Source organism: Zootermopsis nevadensis, unplaced genomic scaffold (genome assembly GCF_977971745.1).
Source record: "Zootermopsis nevadensis isolate Lab colony 2312 unplaced genomic scaffold, Znev_1.0 Znev_ptg000236l, whole genome shotgun sequence".
In the NCBI taxonomy this organism is placed as follows: Eukaryota; Metazoa; Arthropoda; class Insecta; order Blattodea; family Termopsidae; genus Zootermopsis; species Zootermopsis nevadensis.
This window is the reverse complement of record NW_028259364.1, coordinates 37,501-55,000: the sequence shown is the minus strand read 5'-3', so window position 1 is coordinate 55,000 and position 17,500 is coordinate 37,501. Positions and strand designations below refer to the sequence as shown.

Here is a 17,500-nt window from a genome sequence, read left to right as displayed (position 1 = left end):
GTCAAGTGCGGCGTGTCCCGAACCGGCAGGAGGCCTCATACTTGCCGATTGCCGGTTCGGCCGCGCACTCGGACCTGCTCCCAAAGTCCTCCCCATAGTAGGTCTGGACCCCCCTTATCTCAGCATTTGTCTTGCGCGGGCGGAAGGCGATTTTCTCCCCGACGAGAGGCTTGCCGGCCGCCAAGGCCCGGGACGTCTGCGGCAAAAGTCCGACGGCGCGTGGTAGCTCAGAAGGCTGTTTCGGTGAAAGAGTCCTGCGGTAATGGCGCCTTCTTAATAATAGTAACTTGAATAAAAATAACATAAGACAACACGAATAACGGGAGTAGAAGAAGAAGAATTAGGGAGGAAGAAAGCGTAATATAGTGAAGTAGATGGTTTTGTATTCTTATGAGTTGTTTGATTTTGAGTGAGTGAGTGGGATGTGTTGTTTTGGTTGCGTCTTATGTTTTTCTTTTATGGTTCTGTTGTGTCTTATTCTTTTTGTTGTGCCCTCTAATTATTCTTTTTCTGTCTCACTGTGTTGATGTATCGCATTGTTTTGTTGTGTCTTATGTTCTTGTACCTTATTGTAGGTCACTGCCACCGGGGATAAAATCATTTGCAATCAATAACAAATAATAAAAATAATAATATGGTTAAGTATTTGTAAATCATTAAAATTGGGCTTGCGGTGCCCCGTCTCGAAAGAAATCATCGTATAGCCGTTAACGCATTAAAAGTAAGTCATGTAAGAGACTACGCCTGTGTTTGATGGGTTGTATTGGGACGGTCGCTTCCTGAGGCCAATTCAGACGGCGAGTATAGTTACGGGGCTGCTTCGAAGCACGAGACCGTGCCGTGATAGCGCCTTCCTAAGAATAAGAAATAGAACGAATATAACTTCAGCGGCTAAGTCCGAAATATTCCAAAATGCAGTAAAATATTCTTAATTGAAAAAAAATGGGCTTGCTGTGCACAATAATGCCGTTAATTGTCTAAAAATAAATTTCCGAAATTTAACTCAAAAGTCATGGCTCTGCGGCTATGTCCCGTGGTGCTTGGAACTTGAAATCAGTTCTGCGGCTATGTCCGACCGTGCGTGTTAGTTGAGTCGCTTCAGCGGCTAAGTCCGAAAATTTCCAAAATGCAGAAAAATATACATAATTGAAGAAAGTTGGCCTTGCTGTGCTTAATAATATCGTTAATAGATTAAAAATAAATTTCCGCTGTGTTAGGTGGGCCTTACTTGGACGGTACGAATTCTGCGGCTATGTCCCGTGGTGCGTGGTACTTGAAACCAGTTCTGCGGCTATGTCCGACCGTGCGTGTTAGTTGAGTCGCTTCAGCGGCTAAGTCCGAAAATTTCCAAAATGCAGAAAAATATTCATAATTGAAGAAAGTTGGCCTTGCTGTGCATAGTAATGCCGTTAATAGATTAAAAATAAATTTCCGCTGTGTTAGGTGGGCCTTACTTGGACGGTACGAATTCTGCGGCTATGTCCCGTGGTGCGTGGTACTTGAAACCAGTTCTGCGGCTATGTCCGACCGTGCGTGTTAGTTGAGTCGCTTCAGCGGCTAAGTCCGAAAATTTCCAAAATGCAGAAAAATACACATAATTGAAGAAAATTGGGCTTGCTGTGCTTAATAATATCGTTAATAGATTAAAAATAAATTTCCGCTGTGTTAGGTGGGCCTTACTTGGACGGTACGAATTCTGCGGCTATGTCCCGTGGTGCGTGGTACTTGAAACCAGTTCTGCGGCTATGTCCGACCGTGCGTGTTAGTTGAGTCGCTTCAGCGGCTAAGTCCGAAAATTTCCAAAATGCAGAAAAATATTCATAATTGAAGAAAGTTGGCCTTGCTGTGCATAGTAATGCCGTTAATAGATTAAAAATAAATTTCCGCTGTGTTAGGTGGGCCTTACTTGGACGGTACGAATTCTGCGGCTATGTCCCGTGGTGCGTGGTACTTGAAACCAGTTCTGCGGCTATGTCCGACCGTGCGTGTTAGTTGAGTCGCTTCAGCGGCTAAGTCCAAAAAATTTCCAAAATGCAGAAAAATACACATAATTGAAGAAAATTGGGCTTGCTGTGCTTAATAATATCGTTAATAGATTAAAAATAAATTTCCGCTGTGTTAGGTGGGCCTTACTTGGACGGTACGAATTCTGCGGCTATGTCCCGTGGTGCGTGGTACTTGAAACCAGTTCTGCGGCTATGTCCGACCGTGCGTGTTAGTTGAGTCGCTTCAGCGGCTAAGTCCAAAAAATTTCCAAAATGCAGAAAAATACACATAATTGAAGAAAATTGGGCTTGCTGTGCTTAATAATATCGTTAATAGATTAAAAATAAATTTCCGCTGTGTTAGCTGGGCCTTACTTGGACGGTACGAATTCTGCGGCTATGTCCCGTGGTGCGTGGTACTTGAAACCAGTTCTGCGGCTATGTCCGACCGTGCGTGTTAGTTGAGTCACTTCAGCGGCTAAGTCCAAAAAATTTCCAAAATGCAGAAAAATACACATAATTGAAGAAAATTGGGCTTGCTGTGCTTAATAAAATCGTTAATAGATTAAAAATAAATTTCCGCTGTGTTAGGTGGGCCTTACTTGGACGGTACGAATTCTGCGGCTATGTCCCGTGGTGCGTGGTACTTGAAACCAGTTCTGCGGCTATGTCCGACCGTGCGTGTTAGTTGAGTCGCTTCAGCGGCTAAGTCCAAAAAATTTCCAAAATGCAGAAAAATACACATAATTGAAGAAAATTGGGCTTGCTGTGCTTAATAATATCGTTAATAGATTAAAAATAAATTTCCGCTGTGTTAGGTGGGCCTTACTTGGACGGTACGAATTCTGCGGCTATGTCCCGTGGTGCGTGGTACTTGAAACCAGTTCTGCGGCTATGTCCGACCGTGCGTGTTAGTTGAGTCGCTTCAGCGGCTAAGTCCAAAAAATTTCCAAAATACAGAAAAATACACATAATTGAAGAAAATTGGGCTTGCTGTGCTTAATAATATCGTTAATAGATTAAAAATAAATTTCCGCTGTGTTAGCTGGGCCTTACTTGGACGGTACGAATTCTGCGGCTATGTCCCGTGGTGCGTGGTACTTGAAACCAGTTCTGCGGCTATGTCCGACCGTGCGTGTTAGTTGAGTCGCTTCAGCGGCTAAGTCCGAAAATTTCCAAAATGCAGAAAAATACACATAATTGAAGAAAATTGGGCTTGCTGTGCTTAATAAAATCGTTAATAGATTAAAAATAAATTACCGCTGTGTTAGCTGGGCCTTACTTGGACGGTACGAATTCTGCGGCTATGTCCCGTGGTGCGTGGTACTTGAAATCAGTTCTGCGGCTATGTCCGACCGTGCGTGTTAGTTGAGTCGCTTCAGCGGCTAAGTCCAAAAAATTTCCAAAATGCAGAAAAATACACATAATTGAAGAAAATTGGGCTTGCTGTGCTTAATAATATCGTTAATAGATTAAAAATAAATTTCCGCTGTGTTAGGTGGGCCTTACTTGGACGGTACGAATTCTGCGGCTATGTCCCGTGGTGCGTGGTACTTGAAACCAGTTCTGCGGCTATGTCCGACCGTGCGTGTTAGTTGAGTCGCTTCAGCGGCTAAGTCCGAAAATTTCCAAAATGCAGAAAAATATTCATAATTGAAGAAAGTTGGCCTTGCTGTGCATAGTAATGCCGTTAATAGATTAAAAATAAATTTCCGCTGTGTTAGGTGGGCCTTACTTGGACGGTACGAATTCTGCGGCTATGTCCCGTGGTGCGTGGTACTTGAAACCAGTTCTGCGGCTATGTCCGACCGTGCGTGTTAGTTGAGTCGCTTCAGCGGCTAAGTCCAAAAAATTTCCAAAATGCAGAAAAATACACATAATTGAAGAAAATTGGGCTTGCTGTGCTTAATAATATCGTTAATAGATTAAAAATAAATTTCCGCTGTGTTAGGTGGGCCTTACTTGGACGGTACGAATTCTGCGGCTATGTCCCGTGGTGCGTGGTACTTGAAACCAGTTCTGCGGCTATGTCCGACCGTGCGTGTTAGTTGAGTCGCTTCAGCGGCTAAGTCCAAAAAATTTCCAAAATGCAGAAAAATACACATAATTGAAGAAAATTGGGCTTGCTGTGCTTAATAATATCGTTAATAGATTAAAAATAAATTTCCGCTGTGTTAGCTGGGCCTTACTTGGACGGTACGAATTCTGCGGCTATGTCCCGTGGTGCGTGGTACTTGAAACCAGTTCTGCGGCTATGTCCGACCGTGCGTGTTAGTTGAGTCACTTCAGCGGCTAAGTCCAAAAAATTTCCAAAATGCAGAAAAATACACATAATTGAAGAAAATTGGGCTTGCTGTGCTTAATAAAATCGTTAATAGATTAAAAATAAATTTCCGCTGTGTTAGGTGGGCCTTACTTGGACGGTACGAATTCTGCGGCTATGTCCCGTGGTGCGTGGTACTTGAAACCAGTTCTGCGGCTATGTCCGACCGTGCGTGTTAGTTGAGTCGCTTCAGCGGCTAAGTCCAAAAAATTTCCAAAATGCAGAAAAATACACATAATTGAAGAAAATTGGGCTTGCTGTGCTTAATAATATCGTTAATAGATTAAAAATAAATTTCCGCTGTGTTAGGTGGGCCTTACTTGGACGGTACGAATTCTGCGGCTATGTCCCGTGGTGCGTGGTACTTGAAACCAGTTCTGCGGCTATGTCCGACCGTGCGTGTTAGTTGAGTCGCTTCAGCGGCTAAGTCCAAAAAATTTCCAAAATGCAGAAAAATACACATAATTGAAGAAAATTGGGCTTGCTGTGCTTAATAATATCGTTAATAGATTAAAAATAAATTTCCGCTGTGTTAGCTGGGCCTTACTTGGACGGTACGAATTCTGCGGCTATGTCCCGTGGTGCGTGGTACTTGAAACCAGTTCTGCGGCTATGTCCGACCGTGCGTGTTAGTTGAGTCGCTTCAGCGGCTAAGTCCGAAAATTTCCAAAATGCAGAAAAATACACATAATTGAAGAAAATTGGGCTTGCTGTGCTTAATAAAATCGTTAATAGATTAAAAATAAATTACCGCTGTGTTAGCTGGGCCTTACTTGGACGGTACGAATTCTGCGGCTATGTCCCGTGGTGCGTGGTACTTGAAATCAGTTCTGCGGCTATGTCCGACCGTGCGTGTTAGTTGAGTCGCTTCAGCGGCTAAGTCCAAAAAATTTCCAAAATGCAGAAAAATACACATAATTGAAGAAAATTGGGCTTGCTGTGCTTAATAATATCGTTAATAGATTAAAAATAAATTTCCGCTGTGTTAGGTGGGCCTTACTTGGACGGTACGAATTCTGCGGCTATGTCCCGTGGTGCGTGGTACTTGAAACCAGTTCTGCGGCTATGTCCGACCGTGCGTGTTAGTTGAGTCGCTTCAGCGGCTAAGTCCAAAAAATTTCCAAAATGCAGAAAAATACACATAATTGAAGAAAATTGGGCTTGCTGTGCTTAATAATATCGTTAATAGATTAAAAATAAATTTCCGCTGTGTTAGCTGGGCCTTACTTGGACGGTACGAATTCTGCGGCTATGTCCCGTGGTGCGTGGTACTTGAAACCAGTTCTGCGGCTATGTCCGACCGTGCGTGTTAGTTGAGTCGCTTCAGCGGCTAAGTCCAAAAAATTTCCAAAATGCAGAAAAATACACATAATTGAAGAAAATTGGGCTTGCTGTGCTTAATAATATCGTTAATAGATTAAAAATAAATTTCCGCTGTGTTAGCTGGGCCTTACTTGGACGGTACGAATTCTGCGGCTATGTCCCGTGGTGCGTGGTACTTGAAACCAGTTCTGCGGCTATGTCCGACCGTGCGTGTTAGTTGAGTCGCTTCAGCGGCTAAGTCCGAAAATTTCCAAAATGCAGAAAAATACACATAATTGAAGAAAATTGGGCTTGCTGTGCTTAATAAAATCGTTAATAGATTAAAAATAAATTACCGCTGTGTTAGCTGGGCCTTACTTGGACGGTACGAATTCTGCGGCTATGTCCCGTGGTGCGTGGTACTTGAAATCAGTTCTGCGGCTATGTCCGACCGTGCGTGTTAGTTGAGTCGCTTCAGCGGCTAAGTCCAAAAAATTTCCAAAATGCAGAAAAATACACATAATTGAAGAAAATTGGGCTTGCTGTGCTTAATAATATCGTTAATAGATTAAAAATAAATTTCCGCTGTGTTAGGTGGGCCTTACTTGGACGGTACGAATTCTGCGGCTATGTCCCGTGGTGCGTGGTACTTGAAACCAGTTCTGCGGCTATGTCCGACCGTGCGTGTTAGTTGAGTCGCTTCAGCGGCTAAGTCCAAAAAATTTCCAAAATGCAGAAAAATACACATAATTGAAGAAAATTGGGCTTGCTGTGCTTAATAATATCGTTAATAGATTAAAAATAAATTTCCGCTGTGTTAGCTGGGCCTTACTTGGACGGTACGAATTCTGCGGCTATGTCCCGTGGTGCGTGGTACTTGAAACCAGTTCTGCGGCTATGTCCGACCGTGCGTGTTAGTTGAGTCGCTTCAGCGGCTAAGTCCGAAAATTTCCAAAATGCAGAAAAATATTCATAATTGAAGAAAGTTGGCCTTGCTGTGCATAGTAATGCCGTTAATTGACTAAAAATAAATTTCCGCTGTGTTAGGTGGGCCTTACTTGGACGGTACGAATTCTGCGGCTATGTCCCGTGGTGCGTGGTACTTGAAACCAGTTCTGCGGCTATGTCCGACCGTGCGTGTTAGTTGAGTCGCTTCAGCGGCTAAGTCCAAAAAATTTCCAAAATGCAGAAAAATACACATAATTGAAGAAAATTGGGCTTGCTGTGCTTAATAATATCGTTAATAGATTAAAAATAAATTTCCGCTGTGTTAGGTGGGCCTTACTTGGACGGTACGAATTCTGCGGCTATGTCCCGTGGTGCGTGGTACTTGAAACCAGTTCTGCGGCTATGTCCGACCGTGCGTGTTAGTTGAGTCGCTTCAGCGGCTAAGTCCAAAAAATTTCCAAAATGCAGAAAAATATACATAATTGAAGAAAGTTGGCCTTGCTGTGCTTAATAATATCGTTAATAGAATAAAAATAAATTTCCGCTGTGTTAGGTGGGCCTTACTTGGACGGTACGAATTCTGCGGCTATGTCCCGTGGTGCGTGGTACTTGAAACCAGTTCTGCGGCTATGTCCGACCGTGCGTGTTAGTTGAGTCGCTTCAGCGGCTAAGTCCAAAAAATTTCCAAAATGCAGAAAAATACACATAATTCAAGAAAATTGGGCTTGCTGTGCTTAATAATATCGTTAATAGATTAAAAATAAATTTCCGCTGTGTTAGCTGGGCCTTACTTGGACGGTACGAATTCTGCGGCTATGTCCCGTGGTGCGTGGTACTTGAAACCAGTTCTGCGGCTATGTCCGACCGTGCGTGTTAGTTGAGTCGCTTCAGCGGCTAAGTCCGAAAATTTCCAAAATGCAGAAAAATATACATAATTGAAGAAAGTTGGCCTTGCTGTGCTTAATAATATCGTTAATAGAATAAAAATAAATTTCCGCTGTGTTAGGTGGGCCTTACTTGGACGGTACGAATTCTGCGGCTATGTCCCGTGGTGCGTGGTACTTGAAACCAGTTCTGCGGCTATGTCCCACCGTGCGTGTTACTTGAGTCGCTTCAGCGGCTAAGTCCGAAAATTTCCAAAATGCAGAAAAATATTCATAATTGAAGAAAGTTGGCCTTGCTGTGCATAGTAATGCCGTTAATTGACTAAAAATAAATTTCCGCTGTGTTAGCTGGGCCTTACTTGGACGGTACGAATTCTGCGGCTATGTCCCGTGGTGCGTGGTACTTGAAACCAGTTCTGCGGCTATGTCCGACCGTGCGTGTTAGTTGAGTCGCTTCAGCGGCTAAGTCCAAAAAATTTCCAAAATGCAGAAAAATACACATAATTGAAGAAAATTGGGCTTGCTGTGCTTAATAATATCGTTAATAGATTAAAAATAAATTTCCGCTGTGTTAGCTGGGCCTTACTTGGACGGTACGAATTCTGCGGCTATGTCCCGTGGTGCGTGGTACTTGAAATCAGTTCTGCGGCTATGTCCCACCGTGCGTGTTACTTGAGTCGCTTCAGCGGCTAAGTCCGAAAATTTCCAAAATGCAGAAAAATATACATAATTGAAGAAAGTTGGCCTTGCTGTGCTTAATAATATCGTTAATAGATTAAAAATAAATTTCCGCTGTGTTAGGTGGGCCTTAATTGGACGGTACGAATTCTGCGGCTATGTCCCGTGGTGCGTGGTACTTGAAACCAGTTCTGCGGCTATGTCCGACCGTGCGTGTTAGTTGAGTCGCTTCAGCGGCTAAGTCCGAAAATTTCCAAAATGCAGAAAAATATTCATAATTGAAGAAAGTTGGCCTTGCTGTGCATAGTAATGCCGTTAATTGACTAAAAATAAATTTCCGCTGTGTTAGGTGGGCCTTACTTGGACGGGACGAATTCTGCGGCTATGTCCCGTGGTGCGTGGTACTTGAAATCAGTTCTGCGGCTATGTCCGACCGTGCGTGTTAGTTGAGTCGCTTCAGCGGCTAAGTCCAAAAAATTTCCAAAATGCAGAAAAATACACATAATTGAAGAAAATTGGGCTTGCTGTGCTTAATAAAATCGTTAATAGATTAAAAATAAATTACCGCTGTGTTAGGTGGGCCTTACTTGGACGGTACGAATTCTGCGGCTATGTCCCGTGGTGCGTGGTACTTGAAATCAGTTCTGCGGCTATGTCCCACCGTGCGTGTTACTTGAGTCGCTTCAGCGGCTAAGTCCGAAAATTTCCAAAATGCAGAAAAATATACATAATTGAAGAAAGTTGGCCTTGCTGTGCTTAATAATATCGTTAATAGATTAAAAATAAATTTCCGCTGTGTTAGGTGGGCCTTACTTGGACGGTACGAATTCTGCGGCTATGTCCCGTGGTGCGTGGTACTTGAAACCAGTTCTGCGGCTATGTCCGACCGTGCGTGTTAGTTGAGTCGCTTCAGCGGCTAAGTCCGAAAATTTCCAAAATGCAGAAAAATATTCATAATTGAAGAAAGTTGGCCTTGCTGTGCATAGTAATGCCGTTAATTGACTAAAAATAAATTTCCGCTGTGTTAGCTGGGCCTTACTTGGACGGTACGAATTCTGCGGCTATGTCCCGTGGTGCGTGGTACATGAAACCAGTTCTGCGGCTATGTCCCACCGTGCGTGTTACTTGAGTCGCTTCAGCGGCTAAGTCCGAAAATTTCTAAAGTGCAGAAAAATATTAAATAAAGCGGTTATATAAGTAAGTATGTGTATGTATTCTAACATATACAAAATTTAGTATGATCGGAAATGATTAAGGAAGAGAAAAACTTAATTAAAATTTCTGGCGGCAGCCGAGGGGCCATCCGCCGGTGTCCGCGGCTCTGCCTCTTCCGTGACTGACGAATGCTGAGATAAGGGGGGTCCAGACTATAGTATATGAGCTTGGCGAGCGAGGCTCTCCTCGAGCAGGGGGAAGTCTGAGATTGGACTACCGGCCGCCGGGGACCCTGTCGCCGGCAGGCCATTCGCGCTTCCGCCCCGCGTTGGCTGAGGCAGTTTAGGGCAAGAGTGGCACAAGTGCACCGACCGCCGTTTCCTTTGGGGTCGGCGCCCGTCACCCCGCTCAGTGGCCGGCGAAGACCGGCCGAGTCTCGGGTTCGAGTCGGCACAGGACACTGAGTGCAAGAGTGACACAAGTAACGGCGTTCACGGGCGGCCTCTGGGAGATTGCCCTCAGTACCACCGGGCAACGCGGGGGACTGCAGGCCTCGACCCGCGCCGCTCGATCCCCGTTTAGGGCAAGAGTGGCACAAGTGCACCGACCGCCGTGTCCTTTGGGGTCGGCGCCCGTCACCCCGCTCAGTGGCCGGCGAAGACTGGTCGAGTCTCGGGTTCGAGTCGGCACTCGAGCCTGAGTGCAAGAGTGGCACAAGTGATGGTCTTCACGGGCGGCCTCTGGGAAGCTGCCCCTAGTACCAGCGGACAACAGCGAGGGACTGCAGGCCTCGGCCCGCGCTACTTGCGACCGTTTAGGGCAAGAGGGGCACAAGTGTATCGACCGCCGTGTAATTTGTGGTCAACCCGCGCTGTTGCCTGCGAAGACCGGCCGAGTCTCGGGTTCGAGTCGGCACAGGGCACTGAGTGCAAGAGTGACACAAGTAACGGCCTTCACGGGCGGCCTCTGGGAGATTGCCCTCAGTACCACCGGGCAACGCGGGGGACTGCAGGCCTCGTCCCGCGCCGCTCGATCCCCGTTTAGGGCAAGAGTGGCACATGTGCACCGATCGCCGTCTTCAACGGGGTCGGCGCCCGTCAACCCGCGCAGTGGCCGGCGGAGGCTCCGGTTCGAGTCGGCACTCGATTCCGAGTGCAAGAGTGGCACACGTGACGGCCTTCACGGGCGGCCTCTGGGAAGCTGCACTTAGTACCAGCGGACAACCGCGGGGGAATGCTTTCCTCGGCCCGGTGTACTTGCAACCGTTTAGTGCAAGTGGGGCACAAATGCACCGACCGCCGTGTCCATCGGGGTTGGCGCACGTCAACACGCGCGGTGTCCGGCGGAGGCTCGGGCTCGAGTCGGCCCTCGACTACGAGTGCAAGAGTGGCACATGTGACGGCCTTTACAGGTGGCTTCTGTGAGCCGGCCCTTAGTACCAGCGTGCATCCGCGGGAGACTGAAGACCTCTCCCCGCGCTGCTCGAACCCCGTTTAGGGCAAGAGGGGCACATGTGCACCGATCGCCGTCTTCATCGGGGACGGCGCCCGTCAACCCACGCAGTGGCCGGCGGAGGCTCCGGTTCGAGTCGGCACTCGATTCCGAGTGCAAGAGCGGCACACGTGACGGCCTTCACGGGCGGCCTCTGGGAAGCTGCACTTAGAACCAGCGCGCATCCGCCGGGGGACTGCTGGCCTCGGCCCGCTCTACTTGCAACCGTTTAGGGCAAGTGGAGCACAAGTGCACCGACCGCCGTGTCCATCGGGGTTGGCGCACGTCATCACGCGCGGTGTCCGGCGGAGACTCGGGCTCGAGTCGGCACTCATCTACGAGTGCAAGAGTGGCACATGTGAAGGCCTTAACGGGCGGCCTCTGGGAAGCTGCACTTAGAACGAGCGCGCATCCGCCGGGGACTGAATTCCTCTCCCCGCGCTGCTCGAACCCCGTTTAGGGCATGGGGGGCACATGTGCACCGATCGCCGTCTTCATCGGGGTCGGCGCCCGTCAACCCACGCAGTGGCCGGCGGAGGCTCCGGTTCGAGTCGGCACTCGATTCCGAGTGCAAGAGTGGCACAAGTGATGGCCTTCACGGGCGGCCTCTCGGAAGCTGCACTTAGAACGAGCGCGCATCCGCCGGGGACTGAATTCCTCTCCCCGCGCTGCTCGAACCCCGTTTAGGGCAAGAGGGGCACAAGTGTACAGAAGTCCGTCTCCTGGGGAATCGCGTGCTCGGCTGCCCTCAATGGACAGGCAGAAGCAGGGGTCTGCTCGTAGGTGACTCGGCACTCGAGTGCAAGATTGGCGCAAGTGACGACTTCTCGTGCGGTCACGGTGAGGCTGCCGGCGGTGTCTCTGGCTTCTGCCGCATATATATTCCCGTTCGTGCCCTCCACGTCTTCAGATTTCAAAGTCCCATCCGTGCGTGTTAGGTAGGCCGATTTTAGGGGACCTGCCGCTCGCATTCGGCCGGGTCGCGCTCTCTGAGGCTCAGACGTTACGAGTCTCCCCTGAAAACGCCGCGCTGGCACCTTATTTTGTAGGAAAATTTCACACTTCCTCTAGTTGAACTAACGGATGCGTCGCTGATAAATTGGCCCTTTTTCCGCATAAGACGATTCCTGAGCCTTGGGTGGTGTCTGGATACATCAGGAGGACACAACTGACGGAAGAAAAGCCCGGGTCCGTCCTCCGCCCGGCAGGGGAACGATTTTACGAAAAAGGCCGGCTTCGTTCCCCTTCCCGGCAAGCAGCAGGTGGACGATTTTACGAGAAAGACCGGGTTCGTCCACCTTCCCGGCAAGCAACAGGGGAACGATTTTACGAAGAAGGCCGGCTTCGTTCCCCTTTCCGGCAAGCAACAGGAGGACGATTTGACGTTAAAGACCGGGTTCGTCCTCCTTCCCGGCAAGCAACAGGGGAACGATTTTACGAAAAAGGCCGGCTTCGTTCCCCTTCCCGGCAAGCAGCAGGTGGACGATTTGACGATAAAGACCGGGTTCGTCCACCTTCCCGGCAAGCAACAGGGGAACGATTTTACGAAAAAGACCGGCTTCGTTCCCCTTCCCGGCAAGCAGCAGGTGGACGATTTTACGAGAGAGACCGGGTTCGTCCACCTTCCCGGCAAGCAACAGGGGAACGATTTTACGAAAAAGACCGGCTTCGTTCCCCTTCCCGGCAAGCAGCAGGTGGACGATTTTACGAGAGAGACCGGGTTCGTCCACCTTCGCGGCAAGCAACAGGGGAACGATTTTACGAAAAAGGCCGGCTTCGTTCCCCTTTCCGGCAAGCAACAGGAGGACGATTTGACGATAAAGACCGGGTTCGTCCTCCTTCCCGGCAAGCAACAGGGGAACGATTTTACGAAAAAGGCCGGCTTCGTTCCCCTTCCCGGCAACCAGCAGGTGGACGATTTGACGATAAAGACCGGGTTCGTCCACCTTCCCGGCAAGCAACAGGGGAACGATTTTACGAAAAAGACCGGCTTTGTTCCCCTTCCCGGCAAGCAGCAGGTGGACGATTTTACGAGAGAGACCGGGTTCGTCCACCTTCCCGGCAAGCAACAGGGGAACGATTTTACGAAAAAGGCCGGCTTCGTTCCCCTTCCCGGCAAACCCTTCGCCACCGCGATGCCGCGGCCCTCTGTCCCCCGGACACGGTCTATAGGCGGCGTATCGTGGACACACTGCAACCGACTCACTCGTAGTCCGGGCGCGTGCTAGACTCGCGATGCCAAACGGCGCTTCGGCGCTTATGCATGTCGAGTGAAGAGAGGGAAGGGTGCCCTAATGGCACCACGGTTCTGGGGGCGCTCACGTGGCGTCCCCCTAACGGCACGAAGTGGCCCCTGCTCGCAGGGGCGCACGGAGTGCGAGCGTTGAAGTATGAACTGGACCCCCTCGCCGGACCCATCCGGGACCGCGTGGAGGGGGAGGAACGAGCTCCAAGTGAGTCTTCGGTTCCCTGGTTGATCCTGCCAGTAGTCATATGCTTGTCTCAAAGATTAAGCCATGCATGTCTCAGTGCAAGCCAAATTAAGGTGAAACCGCGAATGGCTCATTAAATCAGTTATGGTTCCTTAGATGGTGGACAGTTACTTGGATAACTGTGGTAATTCTAGAGCTAATACATGCAACCGAGTCCCGACCGGAGACGGTCGGGACGCTTTTATTAGATCAAAACCAATCGGTCGCTCACGCGGCCGTTTGCCTTGGTGACTCTGAATAAATGGAGGCGGATCGCACGGTCTACGAACCGGCGACGCATCTTTCAAATGTCTGCCTTATCAACTGTCGATGGTAGGCTCTGCGCCTACCATGGTTGTAACGGGTAACGGGGAATCAGGGTTCGATTCCGGAGAGGGAGCCTGAGAAACGGCTACCACATCCAAGGAAGGCAGCAGGCGCGCAAATTACCCACTCCCGGCACGGGGAGGTAGTGACGAAAAATAACGATACGGGACTCATCCGAGGCCCCGTAATCGGAATGAGTACACTCTAAAGACTTTAACGAGTATCCATTGGAGGGCAAGTCTGGTGCCAGCAGCCGCGGTAATTCCAGCTCCAATAGCGTATATTAAAGCTGTTGCGGTTAAAAAGCTCGTAGTCGGACTTGTGTCCCACGCTGCCGGTTCACCGCCCGTCGGTGTCTAACTGGCACGCACGTGCGGACGTCCTGCCGGTGGCCCGAGCCGGCGCCCGCGGGCGATGGGGGCGGCGACGCTCCCACGCCTCGGGTCGTCTCGGGGAGGGCCTACACAATCCCGTCGCGGTGCTCTTGACCGAGTGTCACGATGGGCCGGCACTTTTACTTTGAACAAATTAGAGTGCTTAAAGCAGGCAGCAGCCGCCTGAATACCGAGTGCATGGAATAATGGAATAGGACCTCGGTTCTATTTTGTTGGTTTTCGGAAGCCCCGAGGTAATGATCAAAAGGGACAGACGGGGGCATTCGTATTGCGACGTTAGAGGTGAAATTCTTGGATCGTCGCAAGACGGACAGAAGCGAAAGCATTTGCCAAGAATGTTTTCTCTGATCAAGAACGAAAGTTAGAGGTTCGAAGGCGATCAGATACCGCCCTAGTTCTAACCATAAACGATGCCAGCCAGCAATCCGCCGAAGTTCCTCCGATGACTCGGCGGGCGGCTTCCGGGAAACCAAAGCTTTTGGGTTCCGGGGGAAGTATGGTTGCAAAGCTGAAACTTAAAGGAATTGACGGAAGGGCACCACCAGGAGTGGAGCCTGCGGCTTAATTTGACTCAACACGGGAAACCTCACCAGGCCCAGACACCGGGAGGATTGACAGATTGAGAGCTCTTTCTTGATTCGGTGGGTGGTGGTGCATGGCCGTTCTTAGTTGGTGGAGCGATTTGTCTGGTTAATTCCGATAACGAACGAGACTCTAGCCTGCTAAATAGTCGCATCCGGTATCCTCTGTGCTACCGGCGACTCCTAATCTTCTTAGAGGGACAGGCGGCTTCTAGCCGCACGAGATTGAGCAATAACAGGTCTGTGATGCCCTTAGATGTTCTGGGCCGCACGCGCGCTACACTGAAGGAATCAGCGTGTCCTCCCTGGCCGAAAGGTCCGGGTAACCCGCTGAACCTCCTTCGTGCTAGGGATTGGGGCTTGCAATTGTTCCCCATGAACGAGGAATTCCCAGTAAGCGCGAGTCATAAGCTCGCGTTGATTACGTCCCTGCCCTTTGTACACACCGCCCGTCGCTACTACCGATTGAATGATTTAGTGAGGTCTTCGGACCGGTGGGCGCGGGGTTTCGGCCCTTCGATTCCACCGGGAAGATGCCCGAACTTGATCATTTAGAGGAAGTAAAAGTCGTAACAAGGTTTCCGTAGGTGAACCTGCGGAAGGATCATTAACGGCACCGAGAGTGACCGAACAGAGAAGGAAGGCATTAAGAAACCGAGTACGGTTGCTGGCTCTGGGGGAGTGCGTAATCTCGCTTGCGAGTGGACCGCCTTCTCGTGGAAGTACCCGTGTCTGGTCATTCATGATAATACAACCTCTACTGATGACTGAAAAATAGATGACGTCAACCTGAGGGGGGACCGGTCGGCGAAAGTCGCACCGACTCCCCCCGCATGAGGGGGAAGACGCATCATAATATGTGACCACTACTGATGACTGAAAAATAGATGACGTCAACCTGAGGGGGGACCGGTCGGCGAAAGTCGCACCGTCTCCCCCCGAATGAGGGGAAGACGCATCAAAAATTAATAAAAGGAAGGCATTAAGAATGAACCAGATGAACGGGGCTCTGCGGAAGGCGTAATCTCGCCTGTGATTGGACCGGCTCTTCCTGGCAGCGGCCGGATCTCGGAGATAACGTCGTCGGCCTGAGGTGTCCAGGTCGGCGAAGTAATCCCCCGGAGGGGGACGGCAAGACCGTCCCGCCTCGAGGTGGGAAGTAGGAGCGAAAGATGGTGAGTGGGTGCCGGCGGCACGCGGGCTCCGAGGATCCTCAGGGATCCAAGGACAACCCGCGCGACCGCGAGCACTGGGCTTAAAGCCACTTTATCTGCCCACGCAAGGCCGTTTCGGCGGCGCTTGAACGAGAGGGGAGCGCGGTCTGACCGTGCCGCTGTTCTGGGGGCAGCTCCCCCTCGAAAAATAACAACTACCTGTCCTACGGGACTAGCAGTAGCATCCTACCCGAAGCTCTGCTCGAATCTAGAGAAAAACAACCCTGAGCGGTGGATCACTCGGCTCGTGGGTCGATGAAGAACGCAGCTAATTGCGCGTCGACATGTGAACTGCAGGACACATGAACATCGACGTTTCGAACGCACATTGCGGTCCTTGGATTTCCAATCCCGGACCACGCCTGGCTGAGGGTCGGCTACATGAAACCCGTGGGCCCGCGCGGTCTTTAAGATAATAAGGGAAAGAAAGAAAGAAAGAGAAAGAAAGAAATAAAGGCACGCGAGCGGCCCTACGCTGGGGGGTCTGACGAGCCTGCACCTCGCACCGCCGGCGTCGCTCCGAGCAATCGGTGGCGGCGTCGGCGACTGCGAGGAGGTTAAGGGGAGTCAGTCGCCCTTGAAGGCTTCACAGGGTTCGGTGGAGCGAGCGGATAGACTTAGCTCGCCCTCCTCTCCTCGGCGACGGGGCCCATCCTTCCCCGATCGCGTCTGAGAAGAACTGACGCCCGGCTTGATGTGATGGGAGACAGGCAAACTCCCGAGACAGAGAGAGAGACACACACTTGCCGGGCGGGAGCGAAAGATATGACCACAATAAATAATGACCACAAAAAAAACAAAACAAAAAGAAATCAGTTCAATGAGAGAGGCTAAGCTTCCGACCGCTCACATCGGCCCGTCGGTACAAAAAACCATCTTTCCGACCTCAGATCAGGCGAGACTACCCGCTGAATTTAAGCATATTACTAGGCGGAGGAAAAGAAACTAACAAGGATTCCCCCAGTAGCTGCGAGCGAACAGGGAAGAGCCCAGCACGGAATCCCGCGCGGAGACGTGCAGGGAGATGTCGTGTGTGGGAGGTCCCACTCTCCCGGGGCGCGGTCCAGCGAGTCCAAGTCTCCCTTGAATGGGGCCATCGCCCGCAGAGGGTGCCAGGCCCGTAGGACCGCGGCCGCTCCCGGGTGGGGACTCTCCTCAGAGTCGTGTTCCTTGAGAGTGGAGCACTAAGAGGGTGGTAAACTCCATCTAAGGCTAAATATGACCACGAGACCGATAGCGAACAAGTACCGTGAGGGAAAGTTGAAAAGAACTTTGAAGAGAGAGTTCAATAGTACGTGAAACCGTTCAGGGGTAAACGGGAGAGACCCGGAAGACCGATTGGGGAGATTCAGCCCCGTCCGCGCAGTGCCGGCCCCCGGGCGGGTGCTCCCGGATGTTCCCGGCCGCCGGTCGCGCCGCGAGGCGCGCGCCGGTGCGAGTCGGGCCCACCGGCCGCTCGGGGTCTAAAGCCGCGGCCGCGGCGGGGTGCATTTCCTGCCCCTAGTAGGACGTCGGGACCCGTTGGAGGAGCAGGTCCCTCGCGGACCATTGCGGCCTAAGGCCCGGGACAGAGACCGGGGTGGCTTCCGCCGAGGCGCGGGACAAGGGCCGCCCCGGACCCCGGTACATAGCCTGGCCGCCCTCCGACGGTCTGTTTTTTCGTGGTAGCTGGCCCGCTGCCCCCGCCCTCCGCCCGCGAGGGAGGTAAGGGCGGGACGCGAGCGTCCGGTCCGCCGGGGCAAGCTC

General features: G+C 50.7%; 2 non-coding genes and 1 pseudogene across 2 annotated transcripts; all 3 read left to right on the top strand.

Annotated features, from left to right (window-relative positions):
• The first annotated feature begins 13,232 nt into the window (after nucleotides 1–13,232).
• Nucleotides 13,233–15,150, top strand: LOC147870638 (small subunit ribosomal RNA). The gene has a single exon (XR_015533271.1). It is a non-coding gene; the product is annotated as a small subunit ribosomal RNA (ribosomal RNA).
• An 824-nt stretch (nucleotides 15,151–15,974) lies between these two features.
• On the top strand, nucleotides 15,975–16,130 carry LOC147870637 (5.8S ribosomal RNA). Its single transcript, XR_015533280.1, has one exon. It is a non-coding gene; the product is annotated as a 5.8S ribosomal RNA (ribosomal RNA).
• A 505-nt stretch (nucleotides 16,131–16,635) lies between these two features.
• LOC147870636 (large subunit ribosomal RNA) overlaps nucleotides 16,636–17,500 on the top strand; it is a 4,225-nt pseudogene continuing 3,360 nt past the window's right edge.